This window comes from Ranitomeya variabilis, chromosome 1 (assembly GCF_051348905.1).
Source record: "Ranitomeya variabilis isolate aRanVar5 chromosome 1, aRanVar5.hap1, whole genome shotgun sequence".
NCBI classification, from domain to species: Eukaryota; Metazoa; Chordata; class Amphibia; order Anura; family Dendrobatidae; genus Ranitomeya; species Ranitomeya variabilis.
Window position 1 is genome coordinate 965,691,384 of NC_135232.1, and position 23,703 is coordinate 965,715,086.

The 23,703-nt window shown below is 43.2% G+C and overlaps 1 protein-coding gene across 1 annotated transcript in view; it reads left to right on the forward strand.

Annotated features, from left to right (window-relative positions):
• The window catches only part of FHIP1A (FHF complex subunit HOOK interacting protein 1A), a 432,446-nt gene that overhangs the window by 147,297 nt on the left and 261,446 nt on the right, over nt 1-23,703 (forward strand). The window contains exon 2 of the mRNA XM_077279318.1: nt 9,321-9,367. The gene's annotated coding sequence lies outside the window, so the exon portion shown is untranslated. The remainder of the gene's footprint in view (nt 1-9,320; nt 9,368-23,703) is intronic.

Here is a 23,703-nt window from a genome sequence, read left to right on the forward strand (position 1 = left end):
CTCCCGGTACCTACCAACACGCAACCCCCGATCCTCTCAAGACCTCCTTCTCTACTCCCCTCTCATCTCTTCTTCCCACAACCGCATCCAAGACTTCTCCCGTGCTTCCCCCATACTCTGGAACTCTCTAACCCAACACATCAGACTCTTGCCTACCTTAGAAACCTTCAAAAAGAACCTGAAGACTCACCTCTTCCGACAAGCCTGCAGGCTGCAGTGATCCTGAACCTACTGAACCGCCGCACAACCATCTCTACCCTCTCCTAGTGTATCATCACCCATCCCCTGCAGACTGTGAGCCCTCGCGGGCAGGGTCCTCCCTCCTCTATGCTGCGTGCCGGGGCTGTATGTGGGCTGCTCGGGCTCTATGTAGCATGGGGGGTCTCTGTGCGGCGTGGGGGGGTCTCTGTGCAGCGTAGGGGGGTCTGTGCGGCATGCTGGGGCTCTGTGCATGTGTGCAGGCATCGTCCGATGGGACTACAAGTCCCATCGGACGATGCCTGCTACACTGACAGTGATTGACACATTAGCCAATGATGGGACAGTAGTAGTTCCATCATCTGGCTAATGTGTTGAATGAAAAAAAAAAAATACTCCATACATACATACATGCTACATACATGCTACATACATACATACTACATACATACTACATGCTACATACATGCTACATACATACATGCTACATACATGATACATACATGCTTCATACATGCTACATACATACATACTTACATACTGCATACATACTGCATACATACTGCATACATACTGCATACATACTGCATACATACTACATACATACATACTACATACATACATGCTGCATACATGCTACATACACGCTACATACATACATACTACATACATACTACATACATGCTACATACATACTACATACATACATACATACTGCATACATACATACATACTACATACATTACATACATACTACATACATACTACATACATACATACTACATACATACTGCATACATACATATAGTACATTCATACATTACATACATGACATACATATAGACATACAGTACATTAAACATAGATTACATACTCACCATTACTTGTAATTTTGATCCCGGAAGCCAGTGTCATCTGTAAAAAATATGAAAAAGACAAACAACCAATATACTCCCTGTCCGCAGAAATCCACGAGTGTCCCACGACGATCTCCCCTGGAGAACGGCAGCAACAGCTGTTGCGACCGCTCTCTAGGGGTCCCAGGAACACAATGACGGGAGGAAGGTATTCCTCCGCCACTGTAAAAAAAAGTCCCTAGTCTCACTTTATGGCATTGCTGTATGAGAAATTTTCCCAGGCAGCAATTGCCAAAAAGTGAGACTTTGAACTCAGGTAACCTCAGTGATGCACCGCAGGAGCCATTGTCTCCTGTCAGTGTGTCACTGAGGGTCCTATAGAGCAGTGACATCACCCAATGTCACTGTTCTATAGGGGAGATCGTCGTGGGACACTCGTTATTAATTGGACTACGGCAGACAGGTAGTATGCGGTTTATTATTTTACTTTTTTGCAGGCGCTGAAGTATGGTAAGTATGGTGAAATGAAGAATATTAAAATACTTTTTCCTAATGTGTGCGTGTTTTATTAACCCTTTCTAACTAATGGATTAATAACGGATAGGCGTCTTATTGACGCCTCTCCGTTATTAACCCGGCTTAATGTCACCTTACAATAGCAAGGTGACATTAACCCCTTATTACCCCATATCCCGCCGCTACACGGGAGTGGGAAGAGAGGGGCTAAGTGCCGGAATTGGCGCATCTACAGATGCGCCATTTTCGGGGCGGCTGCGGACTGGTATTTGTAGCCGGGGGGGCCAATGTCCATGGCCCCTCTCTAGGCTATGAATATCAGCCCACAGCTGTCTGCGTAGCCTTTCTGGCTATAAAATATAGGGGGACCCCACATCATTTTTTGGGGGGATCCCCCTATTTTAATAGCCAGTAAAGTCTACGCAGACAGCTGCGGGCTGATATTCATAGCAGGCTACAAATATTGGCCCCCGGCCGTCGGCTTTCCCCCTCTGGCGCAGAAAATTGCGGGGGAGCCCATGCCGTTTTTTTCTGTTTTTTTTTAATTCAACGCTCATTCAGCGCAATGTTTATTTAGGTTCTGCATTAGGATTCGCGTTAACGTCCCCGCTCTCGCAGATCCCCGATCTGCGAGAGCGGGGAACGGACCTCGGGCGCACCGCGGACGCTGCAAGCAGCGTCCGAGGCGCGCCACAGAAGAACGGCACATCGCTAGCGCGAGCCGAAAAAGGCACGCGCTAGTGATTCGCTACAGGGAAACTTCACATTGCTGTCAATGGGTGCGCTAACGGACCCGTTGCACGGCGTTAATTGCGACATTTTCGCCGTGCAACGCTGTCCGTTAGCGTGCACACATTAACGCAATGTGAACCTAGCCTAAGAAAGGGTTAATAAAACACGCACGCATTAGGAAAAAGTATTTTAATATTCTTCATTTCACCATACTTACCATACTTCAGCGCCTGCAAAAAACGTAAAATAATAAACCGTATACTACCTGTCCGCCGTAGTCCAATTAATAACGAGTGTCCCACGACGATCTCCCCTATAGAACAGTGACATCGGGTGATGTCACTGCTCTATAGGACCCTCAGTGACACACTTACAGGAGACAATGGCTCCTGCAGTGCACCACTGAGGTTACCTGAGTTCAAAGTCTTACTTTATGGCAATTGCTGCCTGGGAAAATTTCTCATACAGCAATGCCATAAAGTGAGACTAGGGACTTTTTTTACAGCGGCGGAGGAATACCTTCCTCCCGTCATTGTGTTCCTGGGGCCCCTGGAGAGCGGTTGCAACAGCTGTTGCTGCCGTTCTCCACGGGAGATCGTCGTGGGACACTCGTGGATTTCTGCGGACAGGGAGTATATTGGTTGTTTGTTTTTTCATATTTTTTACAGATGACACTGGCTTCGGGGATCAAAATGACAAGTAATGGTGAGTATGAAATCTATGTTTAATGTAATGTATGTCTATATGTATGTCATGTATGTAATGTATGAATGTACTGTATGTATGTATGTATGCAGTATGTATGTAGTATGTATGTATTATGTATGCAGTATGTATGTATGTATGCAGTATGTATGTAGTATGTGTGTATGTAGCATGTATGTAGCATGTATGTAGCATGTATGTAGCATGTATGTAGCATGTATAGCATGTATGTATGTAGCATGTATGTAGCATGTATGCAGTATGTATGTAGTATGTATGTAGCATGTATGTAGCATGTATGTAGTATGTATGTAGCATGTTTGTATGTAGCATGTATGTAGTATGTATGTAGTATGTATGTAGCATGTTTGTATATAGCATGTATGTAGCATGTATGTAGTATGTATGTAGTATGTATGTATGTAGTATGTATGTAGTATTTATGTAGTATGTAAGTATGTATGTAGTATGTATGCAGTATGTATGTATGTATGCAGTATGTATGTATGTAGTATGTATGCAGTATGTATGTAGTATGTATGTATGTAGTATGTATGTAGCAAGTATGTATGTATGTAGCATGTATGTAGCATGTATGTAGCATGTATGTATGTATGGAGTATTTTTTTTTTCATTCAACACATTAGCCGGATGATGGGACTACTACTACTACTACTGTCCCATCATTGGCTAATGTGTCAATCACTGTCAGTGTAGCAGGCATCGTCCGATGGGACTTGTAGTCCCATCGGACGATGCCCACACTGAGACACCCCACACACCGCACAGAGACCCCCCACGCCGCAGAGACACCCCGCACGCCGCACAGAGACACGCCGCATAGAGACACCCCGCACGCCGCACAGAGACCCCTCACGCCACACAGAGACCCCGCACACCGCACAGAGACCCCGGCACGCCACACAGAGACACCCCGCACGCCGCACAGAGACCCCGCACGCCACACAGAGACCCCGCACGCCGCACAGAGATGCCGCACAGGGACACCCCGCACGCCACACAGAGACACCCCGCACGCCGCATAGAGCCCCGGCACACACGCAGAGAGCCTCACGGTCACGCACAGACACCGCCCGCACACGCGCACACGCAGTCTCTGCCCACGCACCGCCCACACTTTATTATACTGCATAATTTCACTATAGGAACTTCCGATTCCGATTTCCGATATCTCAAAAATATCGGAACTCGGTATCGGAATTCCAATACAGCGAATATCGGCCGATACCCGATATTTGCAGTATCGGAATGCTCAATACTATGTGTTACACAAAACTCCATAATTTTCAGAGTAAAACTTGGATGTCCACTTATGACGGAGCCTTCTCCTGATTCATACTGCCCCTGGTCTGATGAGCATTATAGCCAGGGCCAGACTGGGACTAAAATTCAGCCCTGGCATTTGAAGTCACACAGGCCCACTAGTCACATGGTGACTGTATAATATCTTTGTACACTTGTAGGTTACAAGAAGTGAGGGGAGTGTAACACGACTATATAACATATAATTACAGCTGTATCCAGCATTACAGCTCAGTCCCCATAGAATGTAATACAGCACAGCCCCATAGAATGTAATGCAGCCAGCCCCCATAGAATGTAATGCAGCACAGCTCCCATAGAATGTAATGCAGCACAGCCCCTATAGAATGTAATGCAGCCAGCCCCCATAGAATGTAATGCAGCACAGCCCCCATAGAATGTAATGCAGCCAGCCCCCATAGAATGTAATACAGCCCCCCCAATCCTGTTATCACTCATTGATATATAATAATAATAATAATAATAAAAAAAAAACAAAAAAACACTCTACTCACCTCTCCTCGTGTCCCGCGCTGCTCCTGGCTCCGGTCTCAGCAGCTGCAGTCTGCCTGCCCGACACACAGCAGGTGCGCGATGATATGACGTCATCGCGCACATGCAGTGTCAGCGGCAGGAAGAGCAGGGAATGATGGGAGAGAGAGCATCAGCAGACGCTCTCTCTTCCATCATTGCATTCAACTGTAGTTGAATGCGGGGCCGCGAGTGTGCCGAAAGCGGGGGGAGTGTGCCGACAGCGGCACACTCGAGCGGCCCACAACTGCCACCAGCCCTTCTGGCATTTGCCAGAACTGCCCGATGGCCAGTCCGGCCCTGAGTATAGCATGATGAGCATGAAGATAGTGAGAAATCTTCCTAACCTTGGTTTGTATTAAAGTGAATGTATCATATTTTTATTATATTTTTTACATGATAGTTGACCTCCTTTTTTTCGAGTTAGCAGTGTTTAAGAGACTTGCTTTATAGCAGCACCTGAACATCAGAAAATGACTTACTTCTATGGGCATGCTCTGTGACGTAAGCGGACACTGTGCAGGGTGGTTTGAGATCAACTGTCCTCTTACCAATTATTAAATCTTCAACAGTACAACTTGACCACTAATTTTTTTATGACCTTGCCACTATTTTTCTAAGAGTCTCTTTTATGCAGAAACACTGGTGGCACTATGCGACTGCGAATAGGTAAACTTTTTCTGATCATCACACAGGCAGACCAAAGTAAACGATTTATAGTAGATCTCTCAGTGCGCTCAGGCTGCCTTTGTTCTCGGCAGCGCAAGCCTTTTTTATACAAGACATTGCACCGCCAAGAATTATGATCTTTTGTGCTGCATAAAAGATCACTTCACCCAATGAACAGGTGTTGGGCTTGTTCAACAGGTGATCGGCAGCCTCATTACATGGCAGGATAATCATGATGTAAGCATTTGTAACAATGCTCATTCATGATAATCTTTCAGTTTAAATGCCCCTTAAAGGGAACCTGTCAGCATTATTATCAACAGTAACATGCACACAGTGTCAGGTCTGCGCCGTTCTACTGATTAGAATGATACCTGGATTGATGAAATTGGTCTTGTGGGTGTTTCTTAATCTTTATTTTCAGTTTTGAGTTAATGATATGCTCGTGCTCCGGGGCAGCCTGTGGGGGGGGGGGGGGGCGCTTTATGTGGTGCTCTGATTATGTATTCATAATGCAGCCTGCTGACAGGTCACTGATCCGTCATTGACCTGCCCCCAGTTAACATAATGAATATTATATATATATATGCTAAAAAAAACCTTCTGCAGGCAGGCTCCAGCCATGGCACCTGCCCTGCAGCATAATCACATGTGTAATGTGCATATAATTATTATGGTTAAGGTTATCCTGATATTTGAAAAAAAAAATCCATCTTTAAATGGCACCCGCTGCATCTGCACAGTAGCAGCTATCATTGTATCCGATAGCTGCTATTGCGCAGGTGGCACCAACTAGTTAGAGAAGAAAAAAATTTACTCCTCCAAGATTGCGGCGCCTGAGCAATAGCAGATATTAGTCAAAGTGCCTAATGACTTGCAGCTCTGTCTGTAACAATTGTGATTTTTATTCCTTGTAATATTTTGTTTTAATTGCTATAGAGTAACAAATATTCCAACAAACAAATATACATATATGTTCTCTAAGTTGAAACGGTCCTTAAAGGGACTCTGTCACCTGAATTTGGAGGGAACAATTTTCAGCCATAGGGGCGGGGTTTTCGGGTGTTTGATTCACCCTTTCCTTACCCGCTGGCTGCATGCTGGCTGCAATATTGGATTGAAGTTCATTCTCTGTCCTCCGTAGTACATGCCTGCACAAGGCAATCTTGCCTTACGCAGGCGTGTACTATGGAGGACAGAGAATGAACTTCAATCCAATATTGCAGCCAGCATGCAGCCAGCGGGTAAGGAAAGGGTGAATCAAACACCCGAAAACCCCGCCCCTATGGCTGAAAATTGTTCCCTCCAAATTCAGGTGACAGAGTCCTTTTAAAACAGTTTTCCCACTTTCAACTTTTTGCTCCATAGTCATGTTCTGTTTAAAAAATCAACAACGACAAATCAGTCTGACATCCCTGTTGCCGCTCCAGCGCTGCCTCTCTGCCACGGTCTTTGTTGGCATGGCTGCATCGGTAATGCCGCAATTATAGCTCAAACCACTACAGTCAATTAGTGGAGATGTCAAGGTAGACAACATATATCAGTTCTGCAGCCATGTCAACAAAGCCTGGGAACTGTGGTGGGGGAGTCAGTGCCAATGTGGACGTAAGGCTGATGTTGTTATTTTTCACACAGCATGCACATGGGATAAAAAAATGGAAAGTGGAAACCTCATTTAAATTCTGTTGATGTATACTTTTGCTTTTTGCATGTAATGGCACCTGACTATGTTATCTGTTAGGTACATTGCTATATTTAGTAATTGTAAAGTTCCAGATCTGAAATCTCACGTGACATGTTATCTTCCAACAGTATAAACACATATAGTTACTTAATAGATGAAATTAGAAGAATAATGCCAGATAGGCCACGTAGATCTTAAATGGTATCTGGAAGCCATAGTTCAGCAGATCTCTTCCTGGTTTGGGAAAGAATGACTAAATGAGGTCCTTAAAGTATAACAGTCTATGTCCTTAATACTGTTATATATATACTGCTCAAAAAAATAAAGGAAACACTTAAACAACAGAATATAACTCCAAGTAAATCAAACTTCTGTGAAATCAAACTGTCCACATAGGAAGCAACACTGTTTGACAATCAATTTCACATGCTGTTGTGCAAATGGAATAGACAACAGATGGAAATTATTGGCAATTATCAAGACACACTCAATAAAGGAGTGGTTCTGCAGGTGGGGACCACAGACCACATCTCAGTACCAATGCTTTCTGGCTGATGTTTTGGTCACTTTTGAATGTTGGTTGTGCTTTCACACTCGTGGTAGCATGAGATGGATTCTACAACCCACACAAGTGGCTCAGGTAGTGCAGCTCATCCAGGATGGCACATCAATGTGGTAAGAAGGTTTGCTGTGTCTGTCAGCGTAGTGTCCAGAGGCTTGAGGCGCTACCAGGAGACAGGCCAGCACACCAGGAGACGTGGAGTGGGCCGTAGGAGGGCAACAACCCAGCAGCAGGACCACTACCTCAGCCTTTGTGCAAGGAGGAACACTGCCAGAGCCCTGCAAAATGACCTCCAGCAGGCCACAAATGTGCATGTGTCTGCACAAACGGTTAACGGTTAGAAACCGACTCCATGAGGATGGTCTGAGTGCCCGACGTCCACAGATGGGGTTGTGCTCACAGCCCAACACTGTGCAGGATGCTTGGCACTTGCTACAGAACACCAGGATTGGCAAATTTGCCACTGGCGCCCTGTGCTCTTCACAGATGAAAGCAGGTTCACACTGTGACAGACGTGACAGAATCTAGAGACGCTGTGGAGAGCGATCTGCTGGCTGCAACATCCTTCAGAATGACCGGTTTGGCAGTGGGTCAGTAATGGTGTGGGGTGGCACCTTCATGTGCTTGCCAGAGGTAGCCTGACTGCCATTAGGTACCTGAGATGAGATCCTCGGTGAGACAATATGCTGGTGCGGTTGGCCCTGGGTTCCTCCTAATGCAAGACAATGCCAGTCCTCATGTGGCTGAAGTGTGTCAGCAGTCCCTGCAAGATGAAGGGATTGAAGCTATGGACTGGCCCGCCCATTCCCCAGACCTGAATCCGATTGAACACATCTGGGACATCATGTCTCGCACCATCCACCAACGTCACATTGCACCACAGACTGTCCAGAAGTTGGCGGATGCTTTAGTCTAGGTCTGGGAGGAGATCCCTCAGGAGACCATCCAGGCGTTGTAGAAAGGTCATACAGGCACGTGGAGGCCACACACACAACTGAACATCATTTCCTTGTCTTGAGGCATTTCCACTGAAGTTGGATCAGCTTGTAACTTCATTTCCCACTTTGATTTTGAGTATCATTCCAAATACAGACCTCCGTGGGATATTAGTTGTGATTTACGTTGATAATTTTTAGGTTTCATTGTCCACTATGTTCAGTGATATCTAGAATGTGGTATTATAGTGTTCCCTTTATTTTTTTGAGCAGTATATATATATATATATATATATATATATATATATATATATATATATATATATATATATATATATATATATATATATATATATATATATATATATATATATTTGTACCGGCATAACTATATTGTGTTACATGACTGTGTGCATTATTTTGTAACTTTATTACTGTTTATTACCCCTGTTTTAGCACGACAAGCCTGTCATACCCTTAGACATCCACCACCAGCTTTACCGTTTTCCATAACAAGATGTAAATTTGGAAACACTTATAAAAATTACTGCCACCAATTTTTTTTCTTATTATTTATTCATAACATTACTTTCTCTTATTTCCCTTAGTGAACTAACTCCAACTCTACAAATGGATGACATTTTCAACATGCTTGGTGAGTACAGAATGCATTAATTAATGCCTGTGAGTCAAAAAAATCATAGGTATTAAAGATACATTAAGAAGGAACTTCTGAAAAATTCACAATGTATCAATATTTTTGAAAAAAATATATCACTGAAATTCTTTAAAAGCTTTGACAAGACTGACCATCAAGGTCAACTTGAAATGAATCAGTATTCGTATGCTGGTGTCTAGCTTTTTCCATTCATTAGCTGTGGAGTATTATTACCTATTATTTAATACATAGGATTTAAGAGATCCCCACGATTAGCTATATGATGTTGTGATAAAATTGGAGGATGTTGTAGTAACTTGTTATGACCTACTTTCCTGAGTGAAATATTTCCATTCTGCATTTCAAAATTCCAGTGATGCCTTTTATGAAGCAATTATTTCTAAACTAGATGGTGGCCCGATTCTAACGCATCGGGTATTCTAGTATATGCTTTTCCACGTAGTATATTGGCCAGCCACATAGTATATTGCCCAGCCACGTAGTATATTGCCCAGTCACGTAGTATATTGCCCAGCCACGTAGTATATTGCCCAGCCACGTAGTATATTGCCCAGTCACGTAGTATATTGCCCAGCCACTTAGTATATTGCCCAGCCACATAGTATATTGCCCAGACACGTAGTATATTGCCCAGCCACGTAGTATATTGCCCAGCCACTTAGTATATTGCTCCATGCAGTTATGGCGCCATAGATGCCCCATATAATGCTTCATGCAGTTCTTTATGGCCCCATAGACGCTCCATACAGCATTGTGCCCCATGTAATGCTGCTGCTGCTGCAATAAAAAAAAAAAAATGGCATACTCTCCTCTCGTCGCTGCTCCTCAGCGTCCCGTCTCTCCGCACTGACTGTTCAGGCAGAGGGCGGCGCGCACACTAATACGTCATCGCGCCCTCTGACCTGCACAGTCACTGCAAGAGGACAGGAAGACAGAGCGGCGCCCGGCGGATGGAACGTGGACAAGTGAATATGAAATACTCACCTGCTCCTGGCTTCCGGTCCCAGGGTGTGATGACGACATCGCGGTCACGTGACCGCGACGTCATGGCAGGTCCTTCTCGTCCAGGACCTGTGATGACGTCACGGTCACATGACCGTGTCGCGGTCACATGACCGTGTCGCGGTCACATGATCGTGACGTCATGGCAGATCCTTCTCCCAGACCATCCTTGCCACCGGAACGTGCCGCTTGCATGGACCGGCCGGAGCCGCGGCGGAAGGTGAGTATATAATGCTTTTTTATTTTTTTTATTATTTTTAACATTAGATGTTTTTACTATTGACGCTGCATAGGCTGCGTCAATAGTAAAAACTTGGTCACACAGGGTTAATAGTGGCGGTAACGGAGTGCGTTACCCGCGGCATAACGCAGTCCGTTACCGCCAGCATTAACCCTGTGTGAGCGGTGACCGGAGGGGTGTATGCGGGCGCCGGGCACTGAGTGCGGGGAGTAAGGAGCATCCATTTTCTTCCGGACTGTGTGCGTCGCTGATTGGTCGTGGGCGTTTTGCCACAACCAATCAGCGACTTGGATTCCATGAAAGACAGGGGCCGCGACCAATGAATATCCGTGACAGACAGAAAGACGGAAGTGACTGTTAGGGGTCGAGTTCCCGCCTCTGCACAGGGGGAATCTCGGGCCATCTCCGCTGCGGTCTCCCATTCTTCTCCTGCCACAGTGGAGCCTGCTCAGCGGAGACATCGGTCCCAGCGTCTCGCTCAGGCTGACTCTGTGCAAAGAGTTGCTGCTGCCTTTCCTGCTTCGGCCATTGAGGCCAGTGTTGGGCAGCGGCGAGCAGACGCTTCTGGGACTAAGTCCTGCTTTCCTCGTTCTGAGCATGCCCAGAGTAAGATCTCTCAGTGGAGATCGAGGGTCACATGTTCAGATACTGCTGTCAATTCTATTGGTCCTTCTAGGAAGGTCATGTAGGTGCGCAGGCTCTGTAGCAGCCTCTCATTGGTCCTTCTAGGAAGGTCCTGTACGTGCTGCAACTATTTAAGGCTCGCATGGCCATGCGCTAGTATCTTTTCAAGTTATGTGCTTTGCGCCAGTGTGGTCATGTGGTTGTATGTGTTCAGGGACCCGGCTGAAATAAGCCCCTAGAATGCTGGCACCTCCGGCGAGGAGTTTTGTATGCATGCATGACCACTGACTGCTCTCATTTGGGTAGTTAGCCTGTGCCTCTTTGAAAGTCTAACAGGGCACAGAACTTTGCTTTCTCGGCTGCTCTGTGAAGCTAACAGAGCTGGTTCATACCACCATATAATGCCGCCGTTTCCTAGCAGCAGGTTCTCCTGCACGGTGGACCCCGGGCTGCGAATGCATGTGTTTCAATAAAACATTTATATTTACTTGGTGCGTTCCGCTAGCCCTAACAGTGACCCTTAGACAATTATATAGTAGATTTCCTTTTTTTGCTTTGCACTTGCTCACTGTCAAATGATGCATTTCAAATGGTGTTTTTTCTTTGTTACTTTGTGTCCCACTTGTATAGTTGGATATGATATACCATAACTTCTGATTTCCATGGATTAGGCTATTGTGTTGATACCTTTGCACATTACAATAAATAGTTGGGGAAAACTGTGCACTGCCACACATTATTTACAACTTAGAAGTTTGGTTAAATCCCTATACCCAGGCCCAGTTTGTTTTTCCAGGTCCAGTACTGAGTCTCCACCGCTGCTACTGGTAATTATTTTTATTTGCAGCGCTAACATCATGTCAACAGTTCTACAACAAATAACTGAGCTCTCCAGCTATGAGCGACTCTTGCCATCAACTCAGGTTGAGCCGCATAGCTCACGTATTGGCTGCAGAGGTGTCGTTGTGACATCTACACTACAGACAATAACAGACACTGAGAGCATCGGAGGAGGCTAGTGCTGGACCCGGGGAGGGTGAGTCTAGCAGAGTTTGTTTTTTTAAACAAACTGCAGCGGCGGAACAGGGGTTTTACAAAAGATGCGTATACAATGGCCAAAATGCGTCTGTTAAGTGACCACCAATCGTCTCTATAGAAGCCAATGGGCAGTTGTTTAATAGCCTCTTTAAACAGGCTGACCACTCTTTCATTAGCGCAGAATGATCATTAATATGGCTGACTTACCAGACTACTTATACAGTATATTATCTGTAAACTAGGTCGTTATATTTACTACAGTAATTACAAAGTTTCATTTGTGTCATATATGAAGTATTACCTTAGGACAGTACAAATACATATAATTGCCCCATAGATATAGATATCACCATCACCGGTAGTAGTAACCAAGAAGTAGAAATTAGAAGAATAATAAACAATTGCTAATATAATCCTTCTGTGTGTATAGGATATCATCATTGTGGTTTACAAAGAGCAATGTGCTGCTAAGAACGATGATTTTTAAGCAAGCTTAAAAATCATCGATCAACAAACTGGGCCTGCCGATTAGAATTAAGGAAGTTGCCCAATACCCAAGTTGTCCTACTACCCATAAATCCAAATTTATGTTATGCATCATTCAAGTGGTTTGTCTGGAATAATTGTTTTTAGTTGTTTTCCATGTTCACACTATTCACCCAATTAACAATTCTAAAATATTATACTGTGTGAATTCCACATTGAAAATTAGCTATGAGAATATTCTTCTACTATATTACTACTATAACTACTACTACTAATATTAATGATAATAACATAATAACATTCTATTCTGTATAAAGTACTTCTACAAAAATACAATTTCTCAACTTTGTATATAAACAAATAATCTTCATCTGACTTTAATCACAAAATTAAATAAAGTTCATAGATTGGGAAAAAATCAAATTAACATATGAGCTTTGCATTTATCATTTTAAGAGTTGTACTCAAAAAACGCAATTTATTCCCTATACGTCCAGGGATCCTCAGATCGGGACTCAGGAGCCCAAAGGTATGCCTGAATGGCCTATGCTCCATTCATTGTCTATGAGACTGCCAGGTGCAGCCCTCATCTATATCTGACGGTCCCATAGACAATAAATGAAGCTGAGTTGCACCTCTACCCCATTCAGACTAGAGCTGCAGTGCCCCAATCTCGGGATTCCTGGAGGTACCAGCAGTCGAATCCCTAGGGAACAGAAAATTATCCCCTAACCCACAGACAGGGTATAACTTGCTCTTTTTGGAAAAAAAAGCCTTTAGCAGAATATATTTGTCAATTTAAAAAAATGAAAAGCTTGTTAGTCTGTACATATGGTGAGGTTGAACCTTTGTTATTATGCCTTGAAGCTGCACAGTGAAAGGGCTCCATAAAAATAATAGTGTAAATTTAAAGATTATTTTCCCATAGACTCAGAGATGTAAAAAAATAAAATAAAATTGAGCTTTAATTCATCCTCCATTGGCATAGTGCTGTCTTCTGCTGCTGCTTCAGTCTTTGTTGATTGGCTGCAACAGTGATGTCATGCAACAGCAAAATATAGGGCTCAGTGGCTCTGCCAATTCAGACAGCACAGGCCGCAGAGCTGAGTGATTGGCTGCAGTGCTGTCAATGTGGCATGCCACTGCAGCAATCAACAAAGACTGGAGCAGCAGTGAGAGTCAGCACTGGGCCCGGGGATGGTAAAAGCTCCATTTGTTGTAATTTTGCATCCTAATCTTTTAAATGGGACAACCCATTTAACTCCTCTCATTGACAGGACAACATGAGGTGCACTACACTTGGTCATCATTGATAAGTATTCTAGTATATTTGAGTGCAATAAAATGGTATGCACAAGATTTTGGGCCTACAGAGTGCTGCAAGTATTATTATTATTATTTATTATTATAGCGCCATTTATTCCATGGCGCTTTAAATGTGAGGAAGGGTATACATAATAAAAACAAGTACAATAATCTTGAACAATACAAGTCACAACTGGTACAGTAGGAGAGAGGACCCTGCCCGCGAGGGCTCACAATCTACAAGGGATGGGTGAGGATACAGTAGGTGAGGATAGAGCTCGTCATGCAGTGGTTTGGTCGATCGGTGGTTACTGCAGGTTGTAGGCTTGTCGGAAGAGGTGGGTCTTCTGGTTCTTTTTGAAGGTTTCGATGGTAGGTGAGAGTCTGATATGTTGTGCTATGGAGTCTCTGGGTAATGGGGAGCCAGAGAAGGGATTGACAGAGGGGAGAGGCCAGGGAATAGCGGGGGGACAGGTGGATTAGTCGGGCAGCTGAGTTTAGAATAGATTGGAGGGGTGCAAGAGTGTTAGAGGGGAGGCCACAGAGCAGGAGGTTACAGTAGTCGAGGCGGGAGATGATGAGGGCATGGACTAGGGTTTTTGCAGATTCTTGGTTTAGGAATGTACGGATCCGTGAAATATTTTTGAGTTGAAGGGAGCAGGAAGTGTAAAGGGCTTGGATATGTGGTTTGAAGGAGAGATCAGTGTCAAGGATTACCCCGAGACAGCGAGCTTGTGGGACTGGGGAGAATGGGCAGGCGTTTACTGTAATGCATAGGTTCGTTGGGGGGGTCGCGTGAGATGGGGGAAAGACGATGAATTCTGTTTTGTCCATGTTAAGTTTTAGAAAACTAGCGGAGAAGACGGATGAAATAGCGGACAGACATTGAGGAATTCTGGTTAGTAGGGAGGTGATATCTGGTCCAGAGATGTAGATCTGTGTGTCATCAGCATAGACATGATACTGAAAACCGTGAGATTCTATGAGCTGTCCCAGGCCAAAGGTGTAGATGGAGAAGAGCAGGGGCCCTAGAACTGAACCTTGCTAGACTCCGACAGATAGGGGGCGAGGTGAGGAGGTGGTGTGTGAGTGGGAGACGCTGAAAGTCCGGTTAGTTAGGTATGACGAGATCCAGGATAGGGCCAAGTCTGTGATGCCAAGGGATGAGAGGGTCTGTAGTAATAGGGAATGGTCCACTGTGTCAAAGGCAGAGGACAGGTCCAGGAGGAGGAGGATAGAGTAGTGTCGCTTGCTCTTGGCGGTTAATAGGTCATTGGTGACCTTAGTTAGGGCAGTTTCAGTGGAATGGTGTGACCGGAAGCCTGATTGTAAGCGGTCGAAGAGGGAGCAGGAAGATAGATGGGAGGACAGTTCAGGATGGGCGTGTTGTTCCAGTAGTTTTGAGGCATAGGGGAGAAGTGATATAGGGCGATAGCTAGATACAGAGGATGGGTCAAGAGAGAGCTTTTTGAGGATAGGTGTGATTGAGGCATGTTTAAAGCTTGAGGGGAAAACACCAGTTGTTAGTGATAGGTTGAAGAGATGGGTTAGGGTTGGGATGAAGACTGTGGCGAGGTTTGGGATGAAGTGGGAAGGGATCGAGTCAAGTGCACAGGTGGTGAGATGCGATCTTGAGAGTAGAGTGGAGAGTCGATCTTCTGTAATGGTGGAGAAGTAAAAAACAATCCACCTTTTGCAGCATAGTTTCGAGTGAAATAATCCAGTCCCTAAAGTGTAACGTAGGTCACGTCATATCGTATTATTCAAAGGGTACCTCGATTGTACCACATTTTGGAATTGACAGTTTAAGGAGAAAATTTGGATCAGGAAATGTTGAGAAAATTTAATCTATAGTAACCCCTGATACATTTCTGTTATTACTATCCCTTTCTTTTAGGCCATGTGCACACCTTGTGTATTTGTTGAGTTTTATACCTCAGTATTTGTAAGCTACAACCAGGAGTGGAACAATTAGGGCTCATACACACTTGCGAGAAAAAAAGCTCCGTAATCTGGACCGAAAAATTGGATGCAAACTATGCGATTGTCATGCGAGTTCAATGCGATTTTTAATTGCACCATCCGTTTTACATCTGTATGACATCCGTATGCAATGAGTTTTTTTCTCTGCAACTATTTTTTTACAATCATTTACAGGACAATTTACAGTGTTCTATGCCACAGAATGGTAAGGTATTTGTAAAAAACGGACAGAAAACGGATGGTCCGTATTCCGTGCTTTTTTTTTCTCACACCCATTGACTTGCATTGGCGAGACTCGCAGCAAATCGCAGCATGCTGCAATTTTTTTCTCAGTCTGATTTCGGCTGAGAAAAAAATTGCAAATGAGATGTCACCTATTGAATAACATTGGTCCGAGTGCAATCTGATCTTTTATCGGATTGCACTCGTCCGTTTTGCTCGCAAGTGAGTATGAGCCCTTAGAGGAAAAGTATAATAGAAACATGTCATCACTTCTGTATTTGTCACCCAGTCCTGGTTTTGGCTTACAAATATTCAGGTAAAATATTCAACAAATATTCAACGTTTGCATGTGGCCTTGGTTTTCAAGCATTCCTTAAAAAAAGTGAAATGAAACTACAAAGAAAATGTACCATTTTCCCACTGTAAACCATCACCTATTATATTTCATGATGGTGTACATTAAATAGTATTTGCTTATGGGTTTGAAGGGTATGTCATTTAGACTTTGAGCCCCAATGGGGACAGTGATGATGTGTGGAAAGTGATGTGGAATTAATGGCGCTATATAAGTGAAATAAATGAATAATTTGTTGTGTATGATGTTCGGACATCATATACAACAGTTATCACGGGGCCGGATATATCTATGGTGCAGCTGCACAGGGGCTCAAGAGGTAAGAAGGCCCATATGCACTTCCAAAGCAGCAAGCAGCTTCTGTCATAGACAGGGCCAGACTGGCCATCTGGCAGTTCTGGCAAATGCCAGAAAGGCCTGTCTGGTCATAGGCCGCCTTGTCTGCTACGTTGTTAACAGAAATCCATGTTTTCAAGACACCCATACTGTTAAGAGTTGTGATGAAGCACAAAGTTGCTGACTCCGTCACTTACCCCAGCAGGCCACGGGTATCATTAGAAATATTGGTCTTGTAGTAAATCTTCCTTTCCTCCATCCAGGGTAATATTAGTAATATATCCCATCTGGTGCTTGGGGACAGGGACAGCATGGGCCTGTGTTATTTCAAATACCAGGGCTGAATTTCAGCCCCAGTCCGTACCTGGTCATAGACATAGCTACTGGACTGCCATACACTGTTCTTGCACAGGGGCCCTTTTCTATCTGTGTCTGCCATTGTGTTATGCACAGTGAAGAACTGTTGATAAATGGACTTAAATTATGCTAAAGAGACAATCCCAGATTCACCCTTCAGTCCCTGTCCATGTATATATATTTTACCAGAGAGTTGTCATTGGTATAAGGCCACGTTCACACGTTCAGTAATTGATCAGTGTTTTACCTCAGTATTTGTAAGCCAAAACTAGGAGTGGAATAGTCAGAGGAAAAGTATAATAGAAATACGTCACCACTTCTACATTTATCACCCACTCCTAGTTTTAGCTTACAAATACTGAGGTAAAATACTGACCAAATATTGAACATATGAACTTGGCCTTATACCAATGACAACTATCTGGTAAAATATATACACATGGAAAGGCTTAAAACTTTCCTCTCCTGCTACTTAGGGCTCCTGATTTGAGTTTTTACAGCTGATAAGGTTTCTTTAATTACGGTATGCCACCCTTGCCCATATTTCTAGTGTTCACTAAATTGACTGTACTTGACAAGAATGACAATCTCAATTAGTCTGCTATTTGTCTGGATGTTTTTGAAAATTGGGTCACAGGTGTAACCCCTCTCACAATCCGCACATTTTCGTGAAATAATTAATTTCTTTTATTGAAATTGCCTTTCTACTGTAATTACCAATTATAGTAATTAGTTGTCCATTTTCTTGGGATAACTCATTGCATTTATTTCTATGACGCAGATCCCTCTTGGAGCTGGATCTCTTTCTATTAGACCCCCCCCAAAAAAAGCTTATGAAAAGATGTCGCTAGGCTATTATGTTTTATCCATGACATTTAAATAATTTTAAAGCAATTTTTTGTCTTCATCTTTGTTGAAGTCAATTAAATGTTCTACATTTTTTAAGAAGGGATTAGATAAGTGAAGTCTGTATTCTCTGCTGAAGCGCTAATGGCTCCTTTTATGTTTTAATTCCAACAGTGGTGAGGAGATTTTCGCATTACATGCATGGTTTTAGAGAAGAAAGACTTAATCTAGATTTGGAATTATTTTAATCAAGTAGAATTCTTTCTATTTTTCTGATTTTATCTAGTCTTATTGTTGCCATGAGAGACTGTGTGACATTTTCTGATAAGTTGGTGCTACTTTCACAATAATTATGTATATATAAATTCTGTATGTATGAAGCAAAGAAATCAGAATATGAAGGCTGCAGCCAATCAGTTGCTGGCAGTCAAGTGACTCCCCAAGGATGTTGATGTACTGAAACCAGTGGGGGACACAGTAACAAATGTGGTAAGTCCAGGAAGTGAATATAAAATTTTCTTAATTTACTTAACCTGAGCCTATTGACAGTAAAATGCCCAAATACACATGAGACTGTCTGCAGAACCTGCGGATATCGATGTGTTTGGCGAGCAGTCTAATTTGTATGGGGCGTCCCCCGGAACAATTGATTGTCGGTGGGAGTTAAAGTTCTGATGTGCCCGATTTTGTACTGATGATACTTTTGTTCTTGCTGAGATAAGCTATTGCCAGAGTTATATAGAACACAGGAGTGCACGTCCAAATGAGCATCCCTGTGAATGGAAGCACTGCCCAAAATGGCTGCCAGACATGCGTATGGTCAGCTATTTAATGTGTATGGCGGGCTTATTTTTAAGAGTAGGGGAAAACATCTTAAAATGGTAGCTGTACTTTCAAGTAACTTTTCAAAATAAAGTGTTGTGTGTTTGTGTACATGAGGAATAACACAATTTCTGGCCAATATGTTACTTATATCCTGCATTCTCCCCAGTTTTCTGATCTCCATGCTCTATCTGTAACCTATAATCCACTTAGAGCTGGGAAAGGAGAGGAGCTGCAGTGATTTCTCCTACAGACAGCACTACACAGAGCGGAGATTCCTGTTTTTCATTCACTTATTAGCTCACAGAGACAAGCTTTAGCAACATGGAGGACATGTGTGTCCCCCCAGGTTGCGGATGGAGTCCTATTAAACCCGCTGGAGTGTCTTGTTTTCACAGCAGAATGCCTGTAAGTCACAAGGCAAACTAAAAGATGGAGTGGATTGGATCCAAGTAGTGACTCAGTCAGATTATTAGGAAAACCCATTAAGGGCTTTTCTTTTTAGAGAGATTTGCAGGTATGGTAGTGGGGCGGATCTCTCTCTCCTCTCTGAGTTTTGGAAGTGGCTCTTTGGCCACGATTCCATTAAAATCTGTCAGTTTTGCCTTGGGGTGTCGAGCTAACACAGAGCCAGGGACTTCAAGGTGGCCAACACACCAAAAAGGCACGGCGATGCCATTGTCCACGGCAACGGGTTTTTGAGTTCTGGGCTGTGTTTATGGAAACCTGGCTGCTATCCGAAGGACATCATTCCTAAGTGTGAGTTCTGAAAGTAAAGACTCCATTTATATTGAACTTTCTGTGGCCCCCGCCTATCTGTTGCACTGTACAACCCCGCTGCACTACAATATATATATTATAACATTAAATTATAACAAATATAACATCTCAATATATACTTACCTTGTAATGTCTTCACATCCTATTCCATCCAGTTGTGTCCGGATCCCAGAATTCCAAGCGGCAGAATTTCACCGACCTCCATATTGGGACAACCAAGTGATGGGTGTCTCAATATGGAAACTGCTGGTGGTACCAGCCCCTTACGTGGTAACACCAGTGGAACACCGTCGCACCACACACACACAAACACACACTGTATATGCCGTTCCCACCACACACACACACACACACACACACACACACACACACACACACACACACAAACATACACACTGTATACGGCATACGCAGCCTCTTGAGCTGTACCACAAGCGGAACACCGTCGCAAACACGCTGCCACTGGGATCAGCCGAATGATTCACTGACCTCCGTCATCTTTGTACAGGAGGAGCACATGCACAGTTTTAATGTGACCACTGCTATCTGTCTGCACAAAGATGGTGGCGGTCTGATTTACTGCGCCTGCGCGAATTCCACGCAGGTGCAGTGAATCATTTGGCTGATCCTGGCGGCAGATGCACGACGTGTCTACAGGCAGACGAAGCCGGTCACAATAAAGGAGTTTTCCCACGAACGAAAGTTCATTTTAAAAATTGCCTGTGCCTGACCATGTATGGAGCATACCACATCTCCTGAGCAGGGGAGGAAGCAAAAGACAATACTGACATTACAGCAGGGGATCACAGTTGATTCATTTTGTCAAGTAAAATATTTCACTGACTGTTTTTAAACAATATTTTACCTCACAAAATGTATCCTCTGCGATCAAAGCGCACAGGGGTGAGAGAGACAGAGCACAGGGGGGAGACAGCTCAAACGGGACAGCACATGAGGGGAGACCACAGCACAGGAAGGAGAGACAGCAAACAAGGGGATAGCACATGGGGTAGACAGGTCAAAGAAGAGAGCACAGACGGGAGAAGTCAGCACATGGGGAAAGAGAGAGTGGATAGTTCGGTGAGCACATGGGGGAGAGATTCTCAACGCTGCAAAGCCTGTCTCCATCGTGACATTACCATCCTCCCGATGCAAAAGCATTGGGCCTCCATCTCGTTATATGCATATTTGGCAAGTTGAGGAAACAGGGCAGAGGAGATGTGGCTGATAAGTGCAAAGGAAGTTGATCTATCCTATTAAAGGGAACCTGTCACCAGTTTTATCCTGTGTCAACTAAAACTATTATCTTAATCAGCACCTGTTCTGCAGTCCAAGGGTTATATAACCCCTTGACTCCCACTGTAAACCCTTCAAATGTTTTGAAGTTCTCCAGGGCAGTATGTTAAGCCTGCTGGTCCAGTCTAATGGGCATGGTTTCGGCGGTCTCCATCCTTCCTCTTGGTTTCTCTATCCCTCCTCCCAGCTGTAGATAGCTGTCTTCCTGCTGTAATTGATGTGGATGACGCCTCCTGTGTCAACCACATAGCCGGGTGAAATCTCATGCCTGCACAGAGAGATAGCCAGCTCGAGCATGTGCACCATTTTCTGGGAGAACTTCAAAAGTTTTTTTTGGGGGGTATACAAGGGGAGTCAAGGGGTTATATAACCATTGATGGGCTGCAGCACAGGCATTGATTAAGGTCATAGTTTTAGTTGACACATTACAAAACTGGTGACAGGTTCCCTTTAAATATTCTACATACATTATCTACATTTGGCAGCACAGTGGCTCAGTGGTTAACACATTAGCCATGCAGTGCTGGGGTCTTGGATTCCAATCTCACCAAGGACAACATCTTCAAGAATTTTGTATGTTCTCCCCATGTTTGTGTGGCTTCCCCCTGAGTGATCTTATAAATTTTTAGTCCAATGGGAGTCCAAACAGCTACATATTTTACACAATTTACAACTGGGTGTCGTAGCATAATTTTGTTATTTTATTTTAATTATTTTTGTACTTGCTTATATAGCTCCATTAATTCCACAGCACTTTACAAACATTATTGGCACTGTCCCAGTTGGGGCTCACAATCTAAATTATCATATATTTTATTCTTTAAATATTATGATTTTTTAGAAACTTTCCAATTTTGGACAATTTTCGAATGGATTTAATACGTTTGCTGTTCTTCATAGTAGGGATTGCATAGGCAGTAAAAACAAAATCCAGCTCACCATGTCGACATTCCCGGAGGCTCGGAGCACGGAACCGCTGTGTCAGGGCGCAAGCAAACATAAAAGGAGAAGAATCCAGCTCAACGATGCAGTGAAGAATCCGTAACTTTATTTCACTTCAAAATAGCGTGTAAGGACAAGACATCAGCATGATAAAACCAAGATCGACGCGTTTCCGGTGACTAGGCACCCTTAATCATGATACCTGGTGTGTGTCATGTCTCATGCTTATATACAGATATCCGGTCGTCACACCGGTATTGTGATTAGTTTGAAAAAATCAGTTCAGTAAAGTAGATACACATGGACATGACACAGCAAGCACTATTTAAAATCGAGACAAATGTTCCGGCTGAATGAATGCAAGAAAAATACAAAAGAATACAAAGAAATGACAAAAAATGGACAATAAATACAAAAAACCACATATAATAATTGAATAAATATAGAACTATATACAAAATAACATTTGAAACTGCAGAAAATACTGGTATAATAATCCCAATAAGATCTACCTGGTGCAATCACAAATATTGGACGAAACATATGATGTATTAACAGGGAACACATTGGTATTGAAGCTTGGATATATTTTATGTTAAATTTAATGAATGTTTAATTTAATAAAACAATTAATACAAAAAATGTGGTATAAGGAGGGACACGAACTTTTGTGGATGTCGGCAAATGCTTTCTATATACAGAAATGCGAAGTGCAGGAGAAGCTCATTGACGGCAGAGCTACAAGCTCTTTCAATACCAGAATCACCTCAGAGGTATGTCAGGTTCGTAAATAATTGTCAACATGTAGCAATTACAAGTGAAGTGAAAGTGACCTGAAGACTCTCATTATCGTAACAATTTTAGATTTTAGAGCACCGGTGTGACCGCAATAACGTAGTTAACGCAGTCACTGAACAAAAAGAAAACAATACTAGAGAAAATATACGGCAGTAAATGCATGAATATTTGTTCTCAATGAGAATTGAGTTTATTGGGGAAGATTTAATTAGTTGTTTGAGTACAGGGAAAGCTATTAGAAAAAGGACACGAACTTTTATAGGTGCTATTGAATGTTAGCTCTATTCACAGTTAAATAGTACATGTGAGACTCGTAATCAGCAGAGCTACAGGTTTCTTGGAGTTTCAGAGTGGTCTGGAGACTATTATAGACTCATAAATAGTTGTAAAACAATCATCTTCAAAGGCATGGTAAATTGGGAACTCTCTTTAACAAAACAAAGTGTAGCGCCGCTGTGAGCGCCTTGGTAAAATTATTAGCATAATAACTAAGCAGAAGGGAAAAAAAAAGGAGGAAAAGGTTACAGCAGTAACTATTGGTTCATGGAGGGATAAATTGTTAGATTATTATGCAAATAATGAGCAAAATCTATGTAGAAAGAGTAAGCCACATATAGTCAATGACTAAGGGTGGGAAGGGAAATTACATTAATGGTGAGCTGCCAATATATCAGTAAAAAAGCATTAAATCCTTCCTTTTATTTAAACCATGTGGGATTCTAGTTCCAAGTTTAAAAATCCACCATATTTCTCTATTTCTCAAGGTCGCTTCAGTGTCTCCTCCTCTAAACGGTCTATTAATTTTTTCAATTGCATAGATTTTAAGTGGCTCAAGATTGGACTGGTGACAAGTGATAAAATGTTGTGAGACTTGTGATG